The sequence below is a fragment of the Malurus melanocephalus genome, unplaced genomic scaffold, assembly GCF_030028575.1.
Source record: "Malurus melanocephalus ecotype Western Australia unplaced genomic scaffold, MMel_1.1 scaffold_65, whole genome shotgun sequence".
In the NCBI taxonomy this organism is placed as follows: domain Eukaryota; kingdom Metazoa; phylum Chordata; class Aves; order Passeriformes; family Maluridae; genus Malurus; species Malurus melanocephalus.
The window spans coordinates 456,797-483,829 of record NW_026623297.1 but is presented as its reverse complement, the minus strand read 5'-3'; the positions used below and the strand labels follow the sequence as shown (position 1 = coordinate 483,829).

The following is a 27,033-nucleotide window of genomic DNA, read 5'->3' as shown; positions in this document are numbered from 1 at the left end:
AAAAAAAAAAGGAATGGGCTGGATGGAGAACAGACGCTCATATAGGTGTAGAAGGGTCAATTATTTGAATTTTTCCAGTGAAGAGTGAGTCTATTATGCAGTCAAAGTTTAAAGTTAACTGCTTTGAGCTACTCCAATCTGAGCTCTGATCAAGCTCCTGAGCTGGAGCTAATGTTTTTGGATGCCCACAAACATGTCTGAGTAGATATTCAAGTCCAAAAAGTGCCCAGAAGTCCTGCCTGGCTCCCAGTCACTCTGTGCTGCAGGGTTCTGCCAGGTCTGAGTCCTGCTGGCTCTCTGTGTTACAGGGTTATGCTGCAGTGCTGCTCTCCTGCAAACCTGCATGTCCCTTCTCCAAATAAATGTTCCCTCACTCCCTGGCCTCTTCCTCAGMAAGATTAACTGAGTGGGCCGTGGTAAAACTGCGCTATAATGTTTCAAAAAGTAAAACTAATTTATTYCAATATCATCCACCTAGGCTTGCCTTTATAAGGGGATGAAACTTTATTCCAATAAAAATCAATGCATCTAAAGGTTGGGGGGGGCAGGGGAATGGAGGAGATGCATTGGGTCGGATTATTTTTTTCCATTAATGAGACAATCCTAACAAACTCCAGTTGCAAACCAAGATGACTTCACTATAGCAAAAAGGCTGATACTTTATATAAGCTCAACAGGACTGTGTTTCATCACAAGACCCCTGCCCTGCACTTTCCCAAATCTTATTGAATTTAGATTGTTCCTCGTTACATAGTCAAGACTTTGGATGCTTTAAAGCAATGCTGTGGTAACGGATTATATTTTTATTTACTGTTCAGAAGTAGGTAAGCTTTTATGTATTTTGGTTTTGGGTTTTTGGTTTTGGTTTTTTTGGTTTGGGTTTTTTTTGGTTTTTTTTTTCTGTGAACTGGCTATATTTTCTAAATATAAAATTATTTTCCTTTAGGAGTATCAAAAGAATCATCAATCAAACTGGATAATTTTGCTTATTTGACYATTAAACACTTGTGGCTGTGTGAGGTAAGATTTTTTGCTTTTCTACTTATTTTTGGGGGTTTTTTTTCCTTTTTTTTTTACATTTGAATAAGTTAAAGCTAACAGTTCTTTACTGTTTGTTTTCTGGGGATTAAAAATGCTGTGAAAATTTAATATGTTCCTTAAAGAGCCTAACTCTGAAATTCATGTAAAGGATTAGAATACTTGTTTTGTTTAATTTTCTGTTAAAACCTCTGCTAGACATTGATCTAAACACTGCTGATCTGATGGACACAGATACATAAATGTTTATAATGTGGCATTGGTGCAGTCCATGATGTGCTCTACAGTTTTGGTCCTGGGTTTGTGTCCTGACAATGTCATTCCTGCTTGCTGAGGAGGGGCCTGGCACCACAGGACATTGTTTGTGCATTTCAATTCATTTGGGAAATTTCAGTGCATGGCCACACCAAGGCCCTTCCTCCTAGAGAGCTGGGAATAGAGACTGGGTTAATTCTGCCCCTGGGTCAGAAATGTCCATTGTGTGAAAGTGTGATAGGATGGTGAACACACTGCTGCTCTGAACTGTAAATGTTTTTTTTCATACCTGGCAGCCTTTTTGCTCTGGAAGAAGCTTCATTTACAAGAGTTCACTCCTGCAGGTTAAGGTCTTGGCTGGACCCTTGGATGTTTGAAACAGTTTCAGGTGCAAGAGCTCGGTTATTGCCCTATGATTGATTTGACCAGMACAAATTTTTAAAATTAAATTTTCAGATTGGAAAGGAAATCCATGAGGCCAATGTCCTTGTGATTTTTAATGTTTCATTTCTATAGGAATTGTGACTGACTAWGGGGTAATTTTCCTTGCGTGAACTCTTGAGTAGCTATGATCATTTTTTGTGGAGGTTCTTTTCAGAGATTGCCTTTGAGCACTAAGTTTTATTGAGATATGCCGGATTCTTTTTGGAGCAGCCTCTTTTACCTAATTATACTCTGCTTGTTGTACAGATGTAACCTAACATTAAATGGTGTAAATACTTGTTTGGAGTTGCATCCTTTGAGTGCATACTTCCATGAAAACATTAAAGCCCTTCAATGTTTTTTTGGAGAAGGTTTTTCTCACCCCATGTGTCAGCTGTTGCTCATGGAGCAAGGTGCACAAGGGTCTTCTCATATTCCTGTCCTTTACCCCTGGAATTACATTCACTGTGGAGGGTGGAAAGGCAGAGAAGATTTCTCCCTCCCTTACATGACCAAGAAAGAGTTATGATAATTTAGCCTTAAGTGTTTAAGCCATGCTCCAGTGCTGCTGAATCTGAGTTTGGCATCATTTGAAGGAGCTTGCTGAAGTGTGAAAGGCACTGACGTGGGTATGATTAAAAAGTATTGAAAAATTACAGACCACACTGCAAGAGGCCTTTATTCAGGTGGATGAGGTCAAGGCAGGTTAATACACAAGGAACRCTTTTGTAGCTGATGCCTGTGCACGTCAGGCAAGGACATTTCAAGAGTTGTTTCATGGGGTGTATCCTCCCCTTCGCCTYACTGGCCTGACTACAACAGGCAGAAAAAAAAAATTGCAGTAATAGAAGTTGATCTTGCTGTTCATAATTTTAGAAGGGATTGCTTCTTCTAATACAAAACCTCTACCTAGCTCTCTCTCCCTCTGTCTTTGATGTAAGTTTTTCATTTCTGGTTAGATGAGAACGTGAGCAATAACAGAGAAGAAAAACAGAGTGGGGTATATGATGTAACTCCACAGAAAACACAAGTGACCAAAGTTTGGAAGGTATGATAAATTTTAAAGGGGCTCCTGCTTTCTTGAGCAACTATTTCCATATCTTAATTGAACCTATTAAAAGTGTAATATAAAGGTTTTACTTTGGGTTGATTTAAAAGTAAAAGCAGTATATTAGCAAGTGGCAAACTTCCAAGATAACCGCACACTTTAGGATGGGATGAATGTCATTTCCAACACTTTGGAACTATGATTGACCCCAATTTATAAATATTTTTTGATACTCRGTAATATTTTAGTCCCATTTTCATGGCTGTATCCCAGACTATAGATGAAAGCTAAGTATCTGTTTTCTTTTTTTGGCAAACAATGATGTCCTGATTTTTCCAATCTAAATTGCCCTCCAGGGCACTAATAAAACAAGTCATGGCTCACAAAGTAAATTTCCTGTGTACTAATTGAAAACGGTTTCAAATTTATTAGGGTTTCAATCATCTTCCTGAGATCTAATGCCTGTGCTTGTGGTACTCAATCTGACTGTTAATATACTTACCTGAAGCGTTAAAGATAGTTCTAAAGGTATTTTAAAATAAGATAGGGGGGCAAAGGGAGAATGAAAATAATAACAGAAAACCACACATATCATATTGCTGAATGTGGTTTCAGACAACATCTGAAACTGWGCACTCATGAAATATTTGGGTTTGTTGTACTTGCCAAAACCTTTCCTATGCGTGTTCCTAGAYGCTGGCTGTAATGGATGATCTATTAGGATTTGCTGCTAGACCTCCTTTCAAGGTGGTAGAAAAGCCAGGAAAGCCACAGCATTGGTTTATTCTTTGCTAGGTTTCCTCTGTCTTTGSTGTGCAAACTGCAGGACACAGAGAGGGGAAGGGCTGTTGAAATGTTCCAACTTTCCCCACTTCAAACCAGAGCACAGAGAAGTAAACGYGCTACACAAACCATCCCCCAGCAACCCACAGAGAGCCCGCCTTCTGCTCCGGGCTGCCTCTCTCCAAAACACTGAACTGGGAGGGAAGGCACTTGTCAGATTTTCTGGCACCACATTTCATAGCAGAGTTCCTCCAGCAAGGGAACCACAACCTCTTGTGCAGACTGAATTAATAACATGACAAGAGCATTTGGCCTCCATGTGGATGAGGGCTGGCTGGAAAACTTAGAACTCTGGCTTCTGAAGGATGTTAGGGTTTAGAAGTTTGTTTTATTTTCTTCATCATGCTAAATCAAACTGTGTAAAGGAAAAACGGGGTAGGAAAAAAAAAATCCACAACCCCTATGGCCTTGTTTTCCTAAAAATACTGATATATGAATGCTCTAAAATAGCTCAATTGTTATGAAGATCACCTATGATTAAAAAGCAAAACAAAACTCTATTTCTCTCATGTCTCCAATAAAACCCAGGATAAAATCAGTCTCTTCATTGTTGTGGTTTGTGCAAATACTTAAATATTGGACAATAGTCTGGATGGCTTGATGGGGATATAAAAATGAAATTTGTATGGGCAACTGTTCTGTGTCTCAGGGAATGTGGGAGACTGCAGCTGAAATCTCACCTTTTTTTTTGGTTCATGTCAATCCCTCAAGAAGAGGAGGATGGGGTAAAACCCTGTTYGTGAAATGTCTCCAAGGATGTCACTCTCTGTGCACTCTATGTCCTTGGAGAGATACGGTCTTTCTGACTGCTATTGCAGATTTATACAAAATTATCTTCACCAGACCATGACACACACACATTAATTCTCTATCCTCATGTTTTGTCTAAGTAAAAGCACAGTCAAGGCAAATACACTCCTTTGGGATAGTCTGTGACAGAATGGACTCCTTTGGGATAGTCTGTGATGGATCTGTCTGAGAAAAGTTTAAAATACAAATCTTACCAAAAACTATTCATTTTTATTAAAAAGTAATAATAACAATAAAAACATTATTCTAGCAAATCATAATTTTTGGACAGGAAAGGGGCTTTGCTGGAGAAGTCCCATCCAGCTGTGATGCAGATGGCCTTTGTTCAGGGTGCACAGAACAGCAGAAAGTCCTTGTGAGGTGGATTCCAGCACTGGTTGTTTGTGCTGCTGTCCCTGCTGCACCTTTCACCCACCCTGCCTTCCCCTTCCAGCTCAAGAAGCAGCTCCCAAAGTCTGCAATCCCCATTTTACTTGTCTCCCATGCTGAACACTGTCTCCTCTCTGTTTACAGAGGTGTGCTTTCTGCTCCTGTACCTAAAGGGACCACATGAATGTCTGATCACTGTTTTATGCAGCCACAGTTTCTCTGTCAAGACTCATGTTCATGGCAAAGACAGCAGAAGAACAGATGAGCAGCAGTTGCAATGCTATAAACTAATTCCCAGATGTAGAAGAGTCTCGTTGTAGTGGCTGCACTGTACATGTGGAAATTAAGTCTAAACATACAGCAGTCCCCATTCGCTTGTGAGMCAATTAAAATGTCAGTCATGACAGCAGCGTAGTAGATACTGTGTTTCTCCTTCTGTTCTCTTGTATGCATATCATTTTGGTATGTTCACGATAATTTATGGGGAAAAAAAAGATAATACAGATATTTCACCCTCATATGGTTTTCACTATTCTTAGTACAATACTACACTTAATTCCAAGAAATTTAGGAGACACCCATTGAATTCCAGTAATAACAATTCCTTTCAAACTGTTCTAAGCAGCAGTTGCACTTTTTCAGTTTTACATACTAGTATTTTCCTATAAAGCTGCAGTAGATAATTTATCATTTTACAAATGTTATAATATATAATCCATCTTTTATGCAGATGCATCTTTTTCTTGGCAGGATAGTATTCCATGATTCCAGTCAGAATCATGATGTCATTATGAAATATGTCAATAGACAGATAATGTCTAAAGAAAGAAATCTTGACACCCATTCTGTAGATTCCTTCAGATATGAGCCTAGCTTTGAAGACATAGCAAAAATAATGTTTTATTCCAATGGACAGGTCATATACAGAGACGATAACATGTCTGATTTTCAATTTTATTTTCATCTGTATGAGAAAGTCAAATAGCTTCAAAGTTAGCATAAATCATGTCTACTTTCCTACCATTTGCAGTGATGGAAAAGAGTAAAGGTAGTTGCTTGTTAGGGTTTTAAATTTTAAAACTACTGATGTTAGAAACTGATTCCTCTAACACAGGTTATTTTACATTCCTCAGAGAAAGCAGCATTTTCAGTTCTCCTTTGCAAACACTCAGTTTCCTCATTATCTTTCCCATGAGATATCAAGGGAGGAAAGAACATTAATTTAGAGGGCTCTGAGCTTGTGAGAAGAAAGGGTCACAGATTTGTTGTCCTCTATAGCACCATGAATTGATGAGCAGGGCTGCTGTATTTAGAGACAGATCATTATCTCTCAGTGAAGTTTACCTTTATAAGYGAGTTTTTATTTTCTTTTTCTTTTATTTTCTTTGTCTTTCTTACCYGAAAACCGTAGTCACAGGTTCCCAAACTGGAGCTTATTGAAAATGCTGGCAGCAGAAGGTTTTTCTTGCACTGAAGAGTCAATGACCTCTGTTTCTGAGATTCCTTCTATTTCAGCAAATTTTGATGCTTTTTATTTTGGTTCCATAGAATTATCAAGAATCTGCCCATCTTCACACACTGTACATCTAAAGAATTTTCTTTCCCATTCAGAGTTTTTGGTAAGCCAACATACTTGGGTCTAAATGAAAAAGGAAAATTAAAAATTAAAAGCCCATATTTGTGTAAGGCAGAGGATGATTAAATTTGATTAGTGAGCAGCAAACTTTTGAGAAATAATTTCCTCGATTTAGCAGTCTAAGGCYCAATGCCTGTGCTCAGAAAAAAAGGCATGTGATTACATGTAGCTGGAAAAGGAAATCACAGATTCTCCTTTCCCCTTACATATCACATCTTGGCATCCTTCTACTCCTTTTCAAATGGGTATTAGCAAAATTAACCACACCTTTCATTTTTTTTCTCCCTTTTTTTTTTTTTTTTATTGAGAATGTATATATGCAAGTTGAGTTTCCAAACTAGTGTGGCTCTGAGGGAAGCATTTTAGGGGTCTTTTCTTTGTGCTGCCATTCCAGACATTGTTGTTTCTCCTTCCAGCTGACCTTCAGTTTCTGGTGGTTTAGTTCACATATCTGTGGAGCAGAGTTGGGTTTAAGTATGGTACTTGTTATTCCCAGGATTTGGGAAATGGAAGGAGAGTAATGTTAATAGGAGATGACTTTAATATTTCAGATCATTATCTTGTGTGCCATCAGATTCATTAGTGCTTGTCAGAAAACAATTACAAGTGTTTAGTATATTTTGGTGGTATCCTTTCACTTCCTGATAGTTCTTCCACCACACTTAGTTACTGTGCTGAAGTTCCTACCTTAAATCTAAATTTACTTAAACAATGACTAAATTACATTTCTGACAACTTTTTGAAATAGGATGGTAAAATTACGATGACATTGAGCATTCTGAATAGCAGATGACTTTGGTTTTGTGGGTTTGCTCTACTACCTTTTATAATTACTTAATTCAATTAACTTCCTCAATATTATGAAATTCACTGAAGGAGAACACCTGCTTTAATTAATAAAGAATTAAGTTTATCCCCAGATATCATGGAAAAATAGCTAGATGCCACTTCAAAAGATTTTAGCACTTAGACACAATGTTTCAGAATATTAAAAATTGCTCTGAGGTCACCAGTGCATTTCTGTTCCTACAACACTTCTATTTGTTCCAGTGGGGGTCCAAATATTTTGGAATCTGAGTTCCATATGAATGCTGATTAGAGAACTCTAAAGCAAATAAACTATACCTTATGCAATTACTTTGGAGCTCTCACAAAACTTTTCCCCCAAGAAAAACACACTCACCAATCCATTTAAATTTTATAATAGCACTTTAATGATATATTAGGCAGAGTCAAAAATGGATGAAATAACCAAAGGAAGAAGTATGTGTTCCAATTTAGAACTCAAACTTCTATAAAGTTGCTTGGAATAACTTCTGCTAGATTTATCTCCCTATTGTGTTTCCTTTTGTCCCCGCATTCCTGTGCTAGGAATTAGGCCTGAGAGGGAAAGCTATACTTTTAGCCTAGCCAGGGGCCAAGYACCAATCAGTCTATCAGAACATTCCTCTTCTGTTAAAGGCAAACCTCACTCTAATAGAAAATCTCAGCTATGTCCCAGGACAATGCTACTTCAAAGGTCAACGTGTCACTCATGTCTAAGCTTCAGGGACATAGTAAAACTGACATTCGAAACCGCAAGCCACAATGTTTCCTTGGGATTCTTTTTAACATATAACCAGGAATGGCTGCAGAGTCACACAGTCAGAAATAAACCGTGGGCTCAATGAGGACAGAGGCATCCAAAAGGAAAGAAAAAGCAAGGCAATTTGTGCAGCAAAAAAAAAAAAAAAAGTTTCTAAAATGCAAAAAGAACATAAGTTCCTATTCTGTTCTCAATATATGGTAGCTTGATTCAAGGGGGAAATATAGATTTTTAGGAATGTCAGCATGAAGATAAACATCACACTCWTAGGTCAAGGGGTTGAGGAAGAGGATATGTTCACCACATTTTCTGGCTTTCTGCCCTACCTATGAAGCTGAGCAYAGTTGTACAACAAGTTATATGTGGTTATGATAATCATATTTAGAGACATATTGGCTATTTTGTTATTTAAAAAGTACATCTGTATCTTCCCAGGAGGAAATGCAGATTTGTTTCTGAGCCAGCTGACATAGCAAAATGAAAATCTGGACTGTCCCTTACTCAGCTGCACAGACATCCTTTTCTCCCTGCTTGCTATTTTGAATCAGTGTAGGATGAACTTAATAACACTTAATTTGTGTTGAYGGCTTGAGGCACAGCTTGGATAGGTCTGTGTGACTTTTTTACTAATTACTGTTAAGTGCCTATTTTTTTTTTCATTCTTTTTGTAAATATTCTTAGTTTTACTTGATTCAGAATACCATAAAAATATTGAAAACTTTCCATGGTACTCAGAGCTTATTCTTATTGTACATTGCTATGTAATTTATCCTGCCACGTAGAGTATATTTCACATATAACTGTGTCACTTTGCTTTGAAGAGGTACCTGCTTGGAATTCAATGCCATCAAAATTAGGAAGGGTTCAAACTGAGATACTATTTTGTAGCAGAAAATTAGATGTAGGGAGCTTTTTTTTTTTAAAAAAAAATTATTAATTTTTTTTTTTTTTTAAATGGGATGTACCTGATTTTGTTGTTTTGATTTTGTATTTTCTTCAGTTTGAAGTATTCTTCTGTAGGGTATTCTTTATGCATTTTAATCTCTACATATAGCCAGTCTTGGAAATTGAAAAAAGAAAAATCCAAAGCCAGCCTTCAGCTCTCATAATGACAGTCGTGTAGAGCAGATATATAGGGCAACCTCTGATTGTTTCTGCTGTCAATTTTTAGGAGTTACATGGGCATCARGTCTTCCCTTTCCATGAGCTTTTGTGCCCATTCTCTTGTTAAGGCTYGTCTTTACAAAATGGGAATTGAACTGTCTATAATTAGACACAAAGATCAAAAGATATCCTATTTATGTAGATGTGTCTCTATCTTGGTCTGATATAGATAGCAGTAACGATTTAGGAAAGCTGCACAAGAAATGAACACACATTCTCAACTCCCCAGTCAGTGAAACAGYGGCAGTCATCGATTCCCTTCACCCYTCTTGACTTCTGAATTGGAATAGATAATTAAGCACTCTTAGCTTTCTCACAAAGCCCGCCTTCCCAGYTGGAGCAGCGTGAAAGGAAGCTGTGAGAAATATTAAGAAAAATAGGGCAAAGAAAGAGATRTAAAGATTGATTTCTTTTGCCTTAGTAAGTGTTAGCAATTAGGTAAACTGATTTTCAGTGAGGTCATCTGTCACAATTGGAAGCTAATTTGAAAATGGATTAGCTTAGGAAGTAGCAATTTCTGCTCCGTGGGATTCAGCAGCAAGTGATTCAGTTCTGTAACAGACCTCATAAAGKGGCTGAGATCAATGCCCACCTGATGTGCCATTACACCCTGGGCACACTCCAGCGACAGCACAGGCAGATGTGGCTGCAGGGAGTTTCCCTGCTGGGTTTCCCCCATTCCACTCATGTTCCACAGGTGTATTAGCTGATTATTTTGCCTAAGGGAATAAACAGTTTAGGAGAATTAGAACGAGTGAAACTGTTTCCCCCTCTCTTGAGAATGAGCTTTGTAGTCTGAGATCAGTAGCAGCAAGTGAGAAGATTGGTTAGCCTACCCTTTTCCTAGGAAAGGACTGAATCTCCCTCCTGAAAGCAGGATTCTGCAGCAGCACAGCAGAGATTAATACAGAATCYCCTGGCATTTCCAGTCACAAAGGGCCTGAGCCTGGTCAGATTTGTGAGGCTGTGTACACACACAGGTGGAGAAAAATCATCTCTTKCCCTGTCCCTCTTTCTCAAGAAGACTTCCAATTCTATTCTTCCCTGAACTGTTTCACCTTTTGAAAATTAGTACAGCCCTATTATCCCATCTATCCTTCTTAGTTCCCTGTCTTCCTTCCCAGCCAAGCTCAGGTCCAGCTGAATTCCCCAGCTGCACTGTGATCCAGGCAGGTTGCACAGACATCACATGGTCAGCAAGCAGCTGATGATGACAATGACCTGAAGTTGCTCATGTATTTACCACCAATTACCTCTGATGAAAATAGAAATATTTGTGTAACTGCCCAAGTGAGAGACTGAATGTGTTAATTGCCACCAACCCAGGGACAGTGACCTGTGATGGTCTGGAAGGACTCAGATGTATGGTTTAAATAAGCTTTGCTGGGACAAGATTGGAAACCAGAGTTAAGGTCCTCCTGGGGAGAAAAAAATCTGAGTTTTGCATACTACCAGTGGCAAAAAATCTGGAGTTCAAGATCAGGCTGAATTAATAAGCCTGGAGGAATATTCTCATTATTATAGTAAGAATTGAAAAGATTTTTGGAGCTCTTTTTTCCTCTCAGCTTGGTCAAAAGCTTTGGGCCAAAATATTTAGAATGTTGTGTTGCAAGTCCAGCTGGATAAATGAAATAACTTTGTTGTGAAACTTGTACAGTATTTCCTTGAAATTAATTCTGACTTCCTAAAATGCTTACAGGATGGGTGGCTAGTTGTATAGAAAACTGAACCTTGAAATGGAAATTGATCTTGAGAAAAAGGAGGGGAATCTTTCAAAAATGTGAAAAAGCCAACAATTCCAAAACTTGGAAAGTCTGTAAAAAGCACTTAGCTGTTTTCTGACAAAGACTTTTAACAAGCTTTCTAAACCACAAAGATAAATCACGATGATCACCTACTTACTGAGCTGTAGTGACAATATAAATTTAGAAACAAAAAATTGTGAACAATTGAAATAGACAAAATATTAAGCTTCATGCCCTACTCCCAGGGCATGTGCAATTTATGGTTACATTTTACAGTGGAATAACCAGATGCAATGGAAATACAAAGAGCTAAGACTTCTAAAATTGAGACTCCATTTACCCAGATATTTMTGATTGTACAAATACTGCAACCCCACATATGGCAAGGAATCACATCCGTACTTCAGACCCTTAGATACAGTTGCTAACACTTCTTTTGTCAAAGAATAATTCAGAAAGACACAAATAGAAATAGAACTCTTAGGATAAAATCCAAAGAATTCTTCAAATGGGGTCCTTAGGAATATGAAACATTCCTGTTGATATTAAACTCTTAGGAGCCCATCTGATTGCGGCATTTTTTAAGGGTAAACAGACAACTAAGTAATATGGCTAGAGTCTGGTCCCACAAGACTTTTCATTTTTAAAAGTGAAATTTAATCTGAAAAGTGGCTTAGATGCCTATGAATCTTACTGGGTATTAGGAATAGAAATAAAATCTGGAAAAACAGAGTTAAAATGGTCTCTGTCTAAAACATCAGAGCCATRTGAAGATGACACTCAAGTGCACTTCCTTCCTTGCCATGCCTTCCTTGGAAAGGAAGCACATCCTCCTGGAATAGTGCAGAGTCATGCTGTGCTCTGCTATGTCTTGCTTAGCAGCCAGMTGAGGATTCAGGGTTCCAGGGAACAGCATATTTCATGTACTCTAGATATATATTTTAAAATTATCTCTTATGCTATCCTATTTCCCTATGTCAGTACAACTTTAATGCAGCAAAATTAATATTTAGTGGAATTTCAGATCAGAGGGTTCATATAAGTGTGAAAAGATGTAGTTGCWTAGTTTTAATTGTATTTTTGCCTATGGAATTAATGATAATTTCAGGTTTCAGAAACACTGAAATTCCATTACACTATCTGAAAACTCAGAAAACTAAGAAAAATTAGTAATGTCTTGACTTTACCGTGCTTGAAATCTGCCATTGAAACAACAGGAACAAAATATCAAACAGAATGATGAAAAAAAAATAAAATCAAATCAAGTATTAGGAGAGAAAAATCCAACTAATATAATGTGAAATCGGACACATTTTTAAGAGAATGTTATTGTGTCAGCAACTGCAATGGTAACAACATAGATGAACGTAGATGTTGATACTCAGGATTCTTTCTGGTTCTTTGTACACAGCTGTGTCTTYCTATATCTTCACAGCAGCAAATACACTTTTTTCCCTGTGTCCCTTATTTCTTCATATTTTTTTCTAATATCATAATGGTAAGAAAGATCTGTAAGAAGAAATCCCTTTTTGATTTCTGAAGTAAATCCTTTGTGCTATTTCCAGAGCTGGCTTTGAAAAGGCTATGTGTAACCACCAAAATCCTGTAGCTCTCATTAAGATGTTTTTCTCTTAATAAATGATGATATCACTTAGAAGTTCTCCTGCTCACCTGCCATTTGATGGGGCTGCACTTGTTTTCAGCACAGAAAAAGGCATTATTTAAGCCAAATCTCACCTGCCAGTGAAGGCTATGTCTCGACTGTGGGGTCACTTTCACACTGCAATTGTACATCAACATACAGTTAATAAACARAGTGACGCTTTGTGATTATTGCACAGCAAGTTAGAAGTGAGGTGAAATTTCCTGCCTTTTCTGTAGAAGAAAATCTATGATGTCAGTGGCACCAGCTCCCATTTTTTTGACCACAATAAACGAAAGAGGCCGGTTGGTCGATTAGCTGTTGGAAAATTAGTTTTTGATGAAGTGTTGGCTAAACATGCCAAGTAAAATTCACCCTTCCTGTATCTCCATGGATCACATGKGAATAACACTGAAGAATCAGTTTTTCTAACCTTAAACCCAAAATTTTCCTTTATTTTTTTAACTCTATCCCTCAAAAATCCTAACTGAAGTTCAACTTTCCAGTGTGCCTAACTCATTTATGCACAGAGTGAAAGAACTTTGCARCAATGACTTTGAGGCAAATTGACTTTGCCTTTTTAACACAAAGCAAATTAGCAGCTGAGAAATTCTGCTGTCCTTTGTTCACGGAAATCACAAGTGCTCAAGTGCTTCACTGACATCTYGCAGAATGGAGCCATCAGCAGCACTGGAGTGGGCACATCCATCTCCCACATAAACAGCTGAGACTTTATTACTTTTTACAGATGGGCATTGTGTCCTTGGCCTTGCTCAATCCTCCTTCTAGGCAGGGAGGATTTGGGATATTCGATCTGTAACTAACCGTGACTCACCTACACTTTAACTTATCAAGAGTGTTATCAGATGTCCTGGAGACAGAGGCACAAGTCAGGATGTGGCATTAAATCCATATGCTGCCAGATCCATTCTGCAGAGCAGAGATGAGGGTGCCCAGCTTGTGTAAGCTGACCTGGTTTCATTGAGGTAGATGGAGGTGGGGTAATCTATGGCACCAGAATGTAGTCTGTGGTGTTTACATTGAACAACTGCCCTCTGGGACTAATCAGAGGCAGGAAAAATAAATAATCAGTCCAAGATCTGGCCATACTATGGTATACTAACCATGTGCTGTATGTGGTATGTGGTGAAGCTTTAAAAAGAAGGAAGGAGTTCAAGCCAGCCTGAGTGTCTCCTTACCCACGTTCTTGAACAATGTGTGTGACTCACACTGTAAATCAGATTGGAACTTTTGTCGTTCTAACTGTAAGTTTGTATCACAATATTTCAGAGATTGGTCATCAAATTAAGCTTCTACTGACTTGACATKTTATGGGAGGAATGAAAACATATCACATGTCATTGCTGTATGTGCTCTGCAATACCTTCCCACCAGCTAACCACCCTGAAGATATGTCTGTTTCCTAGGCTGTTCTAAAGTCAAAGTCTCAATGTTATTGTTCTGGTGGGTTTTTTTATTTATTGTGCCTGGTAACTTCAAAGAGAGAATTATATCATGGTTGTTTGCATAAAAAATATTTCAGCTTCATGTACACATGGAAATATTTAAAATGAAATACTGGTTCAGATTGCTGGAGAAACACCAAGTTCTTGTCCTGTATGCTTCTTGGTTTCTCTGCACAAACACAAATCTAAAGGAAACCAACAAGCATTTGTATATGAGCTTTCCTCTGAGCTTCTTTAGAGACCATTTCAAATCTACTATGTGTATTAAATTATGAACCATAACTTTCTTCYCCATATCAAATCCAACATCCACAAGTAACTTTTCAGTTATTTAACACAGCTCAGATGAAAAAATAGCACATCTTATTCATGTCAAAAAATATCAGTGGAGGAAATAGTCCCYCACACTCAAAGCCAGCAGAATACTCAGCTTATGTTTATAACTCAGTTTTGTATCAAGTTGGATCACAGATCTTATAAGATCAAGAGAAATGCAAGTTGGCTAGTAGACATTTTTAAGCAGTTACAAGTCTCCTATGTCTTAATAGAGGAGTCCATTAAGTTTCAGAATCAAAGGGAAGAGGCATTTCACTGACATCAGTTCCCCCCAAACTCTTTCTTTTAACATCCCCATGGATGTTTCCATTACTTGAAGGAAAACCAAAATTTTTTTGAATGTTCACACACTCCTTGTAACCTGCTTTACATCTAGGGAACTTGCAGATATTGTTTTTACTTTTGATTGCTTTAGCATTTGTAACTTCACAAGGTTTGCTTGGGGATTTGGCTTGTAGTCATTGAAGCCTCCTTGGACAGCCACACTCTTTTCTTTGTAAATAACAACTCACCAAGATTAATTCTCTGACTGACAGATAGTATTGAGAGTAGACTAAGTGGGATCAGGAAGCAAGATGTTAAATAATCACCCACTGGATTCATAAGGGACTTCCAGAAATCTAGAACACAGTCTCTTTCCAACAGTCTTAACCATGTCAGTCAAGAGATTTACACATCAGATGTTAACTGGGTGTCYAATCTATAGTTACCATCTAAATCATCATCCCAACATGCATAGAATGGATAAACACACCACTCCCAGTACTCAGTCAAATGAACTTCAGATTGTTTATGCAGTGGTTTTCACATGAATAAACTCTGGAATCTGCCCTGAGTTTAGCTGTCCCGAGTTAAAAGAAATGTAACAAAAATCCTTTATCTTTCTTCTGAGATCATATTTTTTTTTCATTCTAGCTAGTGAGTCAGAGTGCTGGTGTGCACCCTCAGGCCTGCCATATCTGTGTTTAACACAAGTCTCTAGGACAGGAGGACAAAARTGTTTCTTGTCTCAGTGCTTAAGGAGGAGGTTTGATACCAGCAAAGAAGGATGCGTGTCCCACAGTCTGGTGGCTTTGTTTGGAGCCAGCTGGGTTAACAAGTGGCACATCCCATTAACCCTTGATCTGTTCAGCTCCTCTGCTGCCAAACTGTAAGATGGGCAAAATTTTCCAAGCCAGGCAGGTCCAYAATGGAGCATTACAAACTGCCTTCAGAACTGCTCTCCTGAAGGTTTATGCATCCATGTGCTTGGGAACCTGCTGCATTTCCTGCACGTGTGCAGCCATAGGTGGTTCAGACCTTTACAGCACATGCTTGCCTTTCCTGCCCTGCATCCTCTATTATGATGCATGTAATTACACAGGTCTTTTAAAAGGTAAATTTGATATTTTTAATAAGCCCTTTGAATTCACTACTTCAGGTGATTTTCCAGTTATTGGCTGTTTGTTCATTATTTTGGGTCCCTCTTTTAAAAATTATGACTGCCATGCACTTGCATTTCAATATTTGGTTTAATGGTGGAGTTTTTGACTTGTTCTATTAAACACATTCTAGGATATTACTTTGTTTCCCCACATGCAGGTGTTATGRGGGTTATTTGTATCCTCAAGCTGTTTATAGTATATACCTGACTGCAATTTCATATTCTCCTCTGCTTCCAAATGAAAAAAATAAAAAATTGTTATTAATCATGGTTTAAATTTGTCTATTTAATGCATCTCCCAGGAACTTGAAACACCTGCTGTGTTAACCTATGCCTTGTAAGAATAGAGAAGTTATATATTAGATTTAGGCTTGTGGATTAAAATAAAGCTTTCTTTATAGGAGTTCCACCTGGGAATGGCTGCTCTACAATTCTATAAAAACCACGAGAAAATTTGTTTCCAGCCCAAATGACTTTACAAAATAGAMGACATTAACATGAAAATGCAACTGAAACAAAGTTGACAAAAAAATGAAGTGCCATGGGAGAATCACAAATTTTTCCCTKCCAATAACATTTTGAGACCTGCTGTTTTTCCTATAGGTGTCCACATGGCTCTGATTTTCTCTTGATTAGAAAAAAAACATAAACATTGGCAAAAGCAGTGAAGAAAGAGGGCTGACCCCACTCAGTGAACTAGCACTTGATGCTGTCTGCCTCGGCAGAGTCTCAGTTTGACTATAAAGATATATTAATTTGGATTTAATTTGAGGAAATTTTGTATTTCAATAAAAACAAAATTAAATTCTTTTCGTTCAGATTAGTGAATTGTGACAGTCAAGTTTTACATAAATTTGTTGAGTGTGGATCTGTCACTGCTTCAGTTGAGATTTTTCTCTTAAAATTTGAAAGGAAATATATAATTTTGTCAAGAACTTTAAAAAAAGTAAAGAAAAATGGACAAAATCTATAGAACAGTAAATCAACACTTTTCCATTTTCCCCGTAGCTTGAGTACAATGAGARAATCAAATTTAAGGTCATATTCAGGTCTGTAGGCAGCTACTTGCAAGAGACAAGGTGACAAATTTAGTCTCAGAAAACTTTGGCCTCCTGGTATTGTGGCTGCAGTTGCTGTTTGGYTAAGCTGTGGTGTTGGCAGTGAGAACAGATTTATGCACATAAAGCTGCCATTCTATTAGGGCTTTTATAACACAAAGTGCACTTCTCAAGTTGTACCTTGGTCTGAAAGGAGCTGAAAGAAAGRAGCAATTGAGCACCAGGAGAATGGTACCAGATGCTGGCCTTTTGACACCAACCAGTGGGCCATGGCTGAGCACTTCCTCAGCAAGCCCTGCTCTCAGCCACTTCAGCTACCTTTAGAAACCCTCATAATAAAAAACACTATCAAAACTAAGGAGTTTCACGAGCTCCATGTGACAACAAAAAGAAAAGGGAAAAAAAAAGAAAGAGTTGACTAAACAAGAAGGTGATAAAACAAAGCATGCTGCTGTATTCGGTTTCCAGGCTAGCTGTAGGTTTTTAAAGGAGTGTTTTTACCTTTCTAACACCAGTAAAAATCAGCAATTAGACTTACTGGCAGGGCAGTCTGAAGACTATAAAGGGACTGTGCTAACTGGAGGCTCATCTGTATGAAGCACTTGGGATGGGCTTCAGGAGATCTGCCTTCACCTCCCTCCATCGCTTGCTCCTTTTCTGGGCTTCCTGAAACACTGTGTTGTTCATGTTTTGTCTATGTTTGAGTTCTTCCTCTGTAAAATGGGGATGATAATTTTGAATTTCTTCTGGCCTTTCATCTATACTTTCTGTTGGGATTTTAGGTTCTTTGRGGCTGAGTGTGTTTTTTATATCTCAAGTTCCACAAGGCGAGGTGAAAAATCTGCTCATAAACACGGAGGTACACATTAGGAATTGACTCCTGTAATTTCAATTAACTTCTTTGCACTTTTACAGCACCTTTTAGCCAAAAATCTCCAAGTAGTTTACAAACTATGCACAATGCTGTGTTCAACCTCACAATACTCTTATGACTTCATTAAAAATTATTGCAGTTCTGTAGAWTGAAAAAACAGTGGCACATAGAAAGTCTTTGACAGAAAAATCATTCGGCCACAGTTATTTCAAAATGCACTGTCATAACAAATATTAACAAATTCACCATCCCTTCTCTTGTGCCCTCTGCCAACATATTTGCAAAATAATTGTATGGAAACTTAGCAGAGATGTGTAAACCAGAAGTGATGCTCCCTCTCTAATGAAAACCACAAGCATATGTTGCTATATTATTATACCACCAATATGCAAATTATGAGTCATGAAATATATGGAAATCTGTTTCAGTGGTAGAAGTTGAGCACACCCTTTGATGGTTTTAACACAGAGAGAGTGTGGTAGTCTTCTTTAATGTAGTAAAGGCTTCCTTATGCAGATATATCAATTTTATCCTTAGAGGAGGAGAATGAAGTGGAAATGGGTGACTGAAGGGCAGAAACAGAGTGAAGGTTGGGACATCMAGTTTAGAACAGTTGGATGAGTCTGCACCACTATTCTGTAGACACCTACCCCATCATACAGTACTTTCTTTTCCATCCCAAAGAAATTTCTCTTCATTATATTAGATCATTATATTTCTTCATTATGGTATATATTCTTCATTATGGTATATATTCTTCATTACATACTCTTCATTATATTACATGTATCTATACCTCTGTAATATATTTTGCACTATATTACATGGCATGTCTTCAGGGAAAGAAATGATGTCATATTGAAAGATGAAATCTTGAGACCTGGGTTAAGTTCCCATTTCTGCTATAGGCATCTGATGTCACTTAATTAAATCCTCTCAGGTTTTGTTCTTTTCTGCTCTGTGCGTTACATAATTCTTTAGAAAATGCTATAACCAGTTCAAGCTGAAAAATATTTCTTTCTGCTAAGGAGACTATTGTAGGACAGCTCGAAATATGTGCATGTGTATCTATCCATATATCCAAGCAAACAGTCCAAAAAAACCAAGCACATAGGTGTGCACATCTGTACAAGTTTATACTGTAGATAGGGACCAGTTACACCAATGTGGAAATTTAGTCAACTCTTGGACAGACATTGGTAGATATTTTCTGCTATCTGGATTTCTAAAGGAAGAGAAAGTGAACAATTACTCCTCCAGTTAGGATCTCTTGGAGAATTTAAGCCAGCATAATATCATTAGGCAAACTGGAAGTAAGCCAGGACACTGGGGTTAACACCCCTGCTCAAGTGAAAGGAGCCAGGGGACCATTCACAGCTATAAAAGTGGTCAAGAGCTGTGGTTTTAGGTTACATCCTAAATACAGGTAACTCAAGGACATTGCTAAATACCTCACATTGAGTACAAGCTTTATTTCTGTAGAATGGCTTAGCATACTTTTAATATTTATGAATACTTGAAGCAAGCTTTTTCAGTTGTTCCTGAAGTTAAAGRCAGAAGCAAAAATTATATTCAGTGTAAGTCAACATTCAGTTGTGATCCTGGTGAAACCATAGGGACATTTTCCTACTATTGAGAAAAGCATCAAATATGGTTTCAGGTTTACATGCCTAGCAAATAAAATGTGAATCTTCCTATATAAATTTGCTTTTATAAAGACATTTCTACATGTTGAGTATGGTTTCAGTTTTATTTTCTGTCACCTGCCTGAGTGTTTTCTAAACACACACAAAAATTGCTTGGGAAGAATATGCTGTTATGCTAAAAGTGGCTGTACAGTAAAATTTCAAAGTACTTAAAAGTTTTTATAGAAAGTTTTGATTAAAAGTTTAGGAAGGAGATTAGTTGTTCTGTTGGGCATTTCCATTAACTTACTTGCCTTTGCTCAGGTGAACTAAGACATTTGAAGTTCAGAAAAGGCGTGCCCTACATGAAGTATACTCATGGTCTTGACTTTTTAGACACCTTTAGACCACATCTAGCATAAACTGCACTAAATTAACTTAAAACACTACTGGCACACCTTCTGATATAATTACTAATCRTTGCAGTATTGCCTCAGGATAGACAGGACTCCTCGTTTCCACACCACAGTGCAGTGCCTTCAGCCACTGCCTTTTGTGATATGTTCAGGGTGAAGGGAATTTTCATCTATCCTGATAAATTATGTCCAGCAATGCAAGAAGAGGGGACTGTGATTCTTAGATGCCCATATCTAGAAATCAAAATGCTCAGCTGGAAAGTGGAGTCCTGTTTCTGTGATAAAGTCTGCTCCTCATTGCCTACATTATTGATTTTTTCAACCTAGTGATGTAAAACGTGAAAATAATGTATGTAAACAATCAAATCCTAATCCAATAGATAGCTTGTCTTCTATAGCACAGGGCTTCTTATAGTGACCTGAGTGATTTTGTTGTGAAGAGGTTGCACAGCACTTTCGTGCTCTGTTCCAGAGCCACTGACTCATATGTGTGTAACCTATAAAGTGATAAGGACAATAATATCTCACAGTGGGACAGCTGTTTCCTCAGGGGAAGTCAGTCATTGCATAAACAGTGGAGGTCTGCAGAGCCAGTTGTACTGATGGAGAACATCTCTGCACTTTCAGAGGGGAGATGACTGTGCAAAAGTCTTTGGAAAACGTCAGCAAGTGACGCTTGTCTTCCCCTGATTTGAACCCTGATGAATTCTGCTGCCTTTCCCTCCTTTCCCAGCCACACATGCTCAGCATGGCAGCGCTCTGGCATGGACAGCATGGAAACTCCTTTAGCAGTCCATGTACAGCTGCGCTCAGCACACACAGGTGCTTCTGCCTGTACCTTTTGTCTTGCCAACACTGGCAATGTATTTTTTTTTTTTGAGGGCGTTTTTGGCAATCCCAATCAGATGTTCTGCAGCTGAACAGTGAGTGTAGCCCACCTAACAAGAACAAGTGAAATCATCCTTGTTCCTCACTGACTTCCTGGTCATTCTCAGCYTTTGAGGAAGAAGTCAAAGGGGTCATTTGATTAATTTAGGAAGTGTTTCTGTGTTAGCATGCTTATTTTGCTGTTTTGCAGCTTAGCCTGGAAGATTTGGGCATGGCATCTGGCGTGCAGTGAGTTCCTGCCTTTCCCCCAGTGGTGCTGTCGGATTGCTGAGGCACACGGAGGTCAAGAGACTGTCCACAAGGTCATCCAGTGCCTCAATGCTCAATTCAAACCCAGCCCCAGCATCTGCTTGACTCTTGATTTTTTGTTTTGACCAGGAGACTCACCCGAAATTAATTGGTGGGGAATTCAGTGCTAGTTGGATTAAGTAGGTCCTTTCATGTTTGTGACAATAGTATGTCAGTGCTTTCGTGATGAATAGAGGAAATCTGGTATGCAGCATCAGTCCTTACAGAATAATTCAATCYTATTAGGATGAACAAGCTTCAGAAACTCAAACAACAACGCACAAATGAAGGAGAGACAGTCTTGGGGTATTCAGTGATTCAAAGGCAAGTTTTCTTTGCTAATAGCTCTTGTGCTTCTGAGGCATTTTCTGCTGTGACCAAGGTCAGCATAACAGGGCAKAAATCACTCTGGTAGGAAAGGACACTGTCAGTGCTGGTTTGTGTCTTTCCCTTTCTCTTTTCTCRTGGTGTTTTGACCCTGGAGGGATACCAGGTGCCCATCAAAGCCTCTGTATCACTCCCCTCCTCAGCTGGACAGGAGAGAGAAAAATATAATGAAAGTTTCACGAGTTCATAAGGGCAGGGAAAAATCACTCATTGGTTACTGTCATAGGCAAAACAGACCTGACCTGGGGAAAGTTAGCTGAATTTATTACCAGTGAAAATCGGAGTAGGATAATGAAAAGTAAAACAAATCTTAAAAAGCACCTTGCCTCACCACACACTCCTTCCTGGGCTTAAGTTTATTCTTGGTTCTCAGCTTTGGCCAGGGGTGAGAGCATCTTAAAGCCTGCTATTATTGGCTATGTAGGACATGGGGGCAGAAAAGCCACCCCAAGAGTTCCCTCCAGCTAMCAAAACCTTGCTGTGGGAACCCAATACCCAAAGATTTCTAAATCTTGCTTTTTACTCTTGCATTTAAAAAAAAAAAAATAAAGATTACCCTGAAGATATGTCTAAAATCCTTCTTWAAATGCTGAAAATGTGAATATTCAAAGTTTGAGAATGCTTCTTTTCAAAATATACCCTTAAAGGGACAGGAAAAAAGTACTCACCTTGATTTTATGGGTTTTTATATTCTTTTATGACAATATACAATTCTGTTAAATGTGGGGTTTTGTTGGTATTTCATCAACAAGCTGATATCATCCAGAACAAATTGCTAAAGAGAAGGACATAGAAATGACATATACTTCATGAACAGAGTTTCTTGAAGTCTGCCTTTTRAGYTGTTAGGACTTTGAGGAAACCRGRACTTTCAATCTTACTAATATTTATYTGGTTTTATTTAGCAAATGCTTTCAATTGTTAGTGTCAGTTGGATATACACAGGAAAGAGTTTTCAGGGATGGGAGYTCCTAAGAAGATGATGTAACTTGAGGTCATGTAGTGTTTTTTGATCCACCAACTCTCTCAAAAGAGAATTACACAGGTCCATCATGCTGTGTTAAGGACATAGCAGCTTAAATTGAGAATAGTTGTTTCTTTTGTGGGAAACCTTACTGCTGTTAGATGCCACTTTTTCTTTCCATGTTTGCTGGAGCCAAGGAGTTAAGCTCTGTTCTAGATTAACCTCAGAGTGTAAATTACATACACACACACACAAACCATGAGAAATCTCACACCTTTCCATTCTTTCTGGCAGTTCTCCTTCCCCCTGCCTTCCTCCAAAGSTTTTGAACAGTGTGGGCTTTTAAAACTCTGGCAAAACCACATGTGACACTGCACAGACAGTTCTGAGGAGAACCAAGAGAGAAGTCACCARTGACAGGTGTCTGTCATATTGCCGGATGCTATTGAAGAGTCAAGGTTCCTGCAATGAAAAGTGTCAAGAGCCTACCAAAGTAGAGTTTTTGGGCCTTTGCAACCTGCTTTAACACATAGATAATTTTGATCATATCTTTCAAACACATTTTACAGGTTTATTTTTCACTGCAACCAGACCCTACAACCCTTTGTCGTCCTCCTGTTTTTTAAAGAGAGTTAATTTGGAGGTATGTGAATAAGTTTTGAAAAGCTAGAAACATCTAAACTTTTTTGTATTCTCAAATGATCCCAATGCATAGATACTTTTCCCTCTTTAAATAAGAATTTTTAAGYAATTTCTCATCCAATGTTTTACTAGCTGTTTTAAAATGCCTGGGAATGAAATAGTCTGCTTGCAACTAAGTGGCAGCACTTGTCCTGGAAATGAAATTCACATTGCTAAAGTGTTTATGGAATACCTGGAATGGGAGCATATAAATCATGGTCTCTTTATGTACAGTTCAAAACCAGTMATTTTAAACATTGCAGGTATTACAGTGAGTTGTGCTGAAAAATAAAGCACCATTTCATGAAGGCAGGTGGGATGGTACTTACTTAGCAAAACTCTTACCATGTGTACCAAAAAATATCTAATTTTTTGGGCACCTAAATAAAGAATATACTTGATCAAACTTCACTTGTGAGCGCCTTTTAAAAACTTCAAAGATACYACTTATAACAGCACTGGGACATTGGTGGTCTGAAGATCACACTCACAATTAACTCTTCATTTAAAAAGGGGAAATACAACACTTTAATTAGAGTAACAGAAATAACTAAATTTCCATGAAGAATGACTCAGAGTTGAACAATTTTTTTCTGTTCTTATGTTGGCAAAACAGTCAATTAGTTCTGATCTTTTGATGAATTTGCTTTTATAGCAAAAAATGCAAGTGGTCAGATGAGATTATAATGATGTCTATTCTACTGAATTTATAAATGAATTAAATATTTCCAGAAATGGTGTAGAAAGGCTGGCTTTGTGAATGCAGCCATAACCAGATGGAAAGAGATCACGATTTCAATGGGTAGAAAATAGAAATTATTTGTCATGAACTTCTAATTTGAAACACTAAAAGAATGAGCTGCACTGTAGACATAAATATATCTTGTTATGGTATTTCTTCAAATAGCACAATTAGTTTATACTTTTGAACTAGAAGGTTCTGTAGTCTGGGTTTTTTTCGATTCTCCTTATCTTCCATTGTTTTATAAAAATGGACTGTGATTTCAAGCCAAGAATACCTGAAGTCAGTTTCCACATGCTGTTCCCAATTGCTGCTAGATAACTGTGTTCAACAGGATAGTATTTGGTTTCTCACTGTACAGTACATAAATCTTATGCAATTGCTGTTTCAATTTTTCTCTTTCCTTTGAACTCCTGAATGGAGGGAAAGAATTTCTTAAGGAGTTCAGTAGGAATGTCCCRTTATGAAACATCAATCATCAAATGCCCATTGAACATGGAAAGTGAGGTGACTGTAATAAAATTGACATAACTAAGCAAGCAGCATCTGACCTTTAGGAGCCAGAGCTTATGATCAGAAGACCCAGTCTTCCAAACCTTTAGGAGTTAAGAGTTATCATCTCCCACAAAAAATACCTCAGCAAATGAAGTGCTACATATGAATGTGTGTGATAAAAGAGGTGGAATAAATTCTTCCCTGACCCTTAGTAGGGGAGTGTTGACAGAACAGAGGTAGAGAGTGACTTTTGAAAGGAAGGAAAAAAGGAATGTATCTTTGGGTCTAGATGGGAGCAGCTGCTCCCCTTATCTTGCATCAGTGTTAAAGTAGTTGCTGTTCCTGCCATGTCAGCCAAGTCACAACACAGCATGCAATGCTGCCTGCAGTTGATCCAAAGAAAGGGAGCAATGGGCACTGTGAAAATGTTGTATCCACAATATGAACATAAATCTTTYGCTTTGTCAACCTGTTTGCTTTGGTCTGTGCTCTGTTTTCCATGTAGCGTGCCGTCACTACCATATTAGTCTTCTTGAGCCTGCCAGTTCTTCAAGTGTTTTGATGGCTGCTTAGAGCAGAAAGAGCCACTGGGAGTTCCGACTCAGCATCAGCCTGCTGAATTAATGTCTTTTTTGTACCTGCTTTTTATTTTTGTTTAGTTGCTCCCTCCTTTTCCGTTTTATTTAAGAGAAGTCAACCACATATACAACTGATGCAGCTGATTARTGCAAACCAAAACATTCAGTGCTTTAAATCTTAGCAGAAGGCCCTCACCTATCCCTGTTCCCATTCAGGTGCTGCATACTTTTGCAAAAATGAGTGACCATAGAGCAGGGTGCAGTTGACTCCATGCATATACTTTGCCAAGCACATAAAGTTTACAGGGTTATACCAGTATATTTATAATACTGGTCAAATGAAGATGACAGGTATTTAGAATGCAAGATTTCCAGAAGTCCTTGAGAAAGTTCTTTCCCCACATAACAGAAACCCTTCTTAAGTAATCTTTGAGTCAAATGTGTGGACTTTAGTTCAGATAATGCATTAAGCCAATATACAAAAGAGTTGAACTGCATAGGGACTTTTACTATAAAGTAAAAATTTCAAAGAATTCTAGAACAACTTTATTAAAAAAAAAATATCTCCCTAAAATAGATTTTGATGTGTGCTTGATATTTATTTCTTCCCCTAGGTTATTCTGTTAGAAATAGTCTGGTGATTTAGGATGACTTGACTAGTTTCTGAGGTGGTAAGAAATTTTTCTGATTACTCCTTGATCCATGAAAGGGATGGAGATATCAGAGTGAGAAGAAAGCAGTAATATTTAAATATTTCTATTCTCCTACCCTACTCTGAGAAATATTAAGTGCAAAGAAAGAAAAAGGGTAGGTTTCCCTCTGTGTGTTTTTGCCTCCATCCCTCAGTCTCCATATTTACAAGGCCTCTACTCCTGATGTACTAAATACAGGAGGATCTGACAATTCATGTAACAAATTCAGAGACCCATTTCTGGCAGAAAGTTACYGTGAGCTCTGTTTTGCAAACAGGAAACTGGAACTAAACTGCAGAGAARATCATCCAAGTAAGCCATAAACAGCAATACATTAAATTCTTCCTTGGTCCATCAGTGAAATCCTACTCAAAAGAGCACTCTGGGAAATGCTTATCTAGCTCTTTCCTTTTCCCCTCAAAACACTTATTTTTTTCCACAGAGCACAGTATTATGAAAAGGAKCTTTCACTTGGCCTGGCTTGATAGTGTTTCTGCTCAGGGGCAGATTTCTAAATTTCAGAATTAAGTATACTTTTATTTCACAAACAACTTCATAAACAAAACAAAAAGAGGAGCTAACCATATGCCATCTTCCAGTTTGTGTTTTTAGGGAATGCAGTTCCAAGAGCTCTTTGAACTTGAGAGCTAACATGCATTTTCTACTCTGCAGATGTTCCAGCAAACTATAACCCAGCACTGCTTCTCTGGAGTATGGTGTATTGTGGCTTTAATTCAGCCAAGTACAGCAYGTCAAATGTCAGGTTGTTATGACAGCAATAAACTTGTGATTCCCTTGAAGCAGATGTTTTAATTTGTTAGGTGTTTTGGGGGGAAAAAATCTGCTTGCATTTAAATAGATGTTCAGATTGAGAATGGAATTTGCTTGCAAACATCTTTTCCACCTGTAGGAAAACTTTATCAGGGAAGCTTATGACACATGTGTGAAGTGGTGTGAGAAATCATTGCAAAGATGGCCAAAGCATAGAAATCTCCTTCACACCTGAAAGATGTGACCTTTCTGAAGTCACCTCAGTATAGGAGTCAGACCTGGACTATGGAGGATCTGGTTTTATGTATCTCATATTGCAAAAGAACACTGAAATCCAGAGTCTGCTGAGGCATCTCCTTCCTGAGGTGGTCCTTGATGCTGTCAATTACCACCTCACTCTTCTGATCTCTCCCTCTTCAGTGTGCTATTGCTTTTACCCCTTTTTGTAGTTGTCAGGGAGGACTACAGTTTTRAAGCAAGTGCCAAAAGGAAAAACCTTTGATGGTTTTCAAAGACRGGGAAGAAATTTGTCTGTCTGAACTTCAGGTAAAGAATGTTACAGCTATTCATATTACACTATTTCAAATAATTAATTGACCTCAGTTTGCAGTAAAATATGTATTGGACCTTACTCTGTCCTCAGTAAATGGTAGGATTTTCCTCAGGCATAAATTTGTCATTAAAGCTTTGCTGGATCCACATGGAAAGTGAAAATTTAAGGAGCAGTTAGCCCCATTAAATAGTACACAGACAGATGCACTCAAAAGATAACTCTAGAATTCCTCTTTCTC

General features: G+C 38.1%; 1 protein-coding gene across 1 annotated transcript in view; it reads left to right on the top strand.

Moving 5' to 3' along the window:
• Nucleotides 1-27,033, top strand: part of SEMA3A (semaphorin 3A) — a 245,729-nt gene that overhangs the window by 8,285 nt on the left and 210,411 nt on the right. The window contains exon 2 of the mRNA XM_057366415.1: nt 947-1,020. The gene's annotated coding sequence lies outside the window, so the exon portion shown is untranslated. The remainder of the gene's footprint in view (nt 1-946; nt 1,021-27,033) is intronic.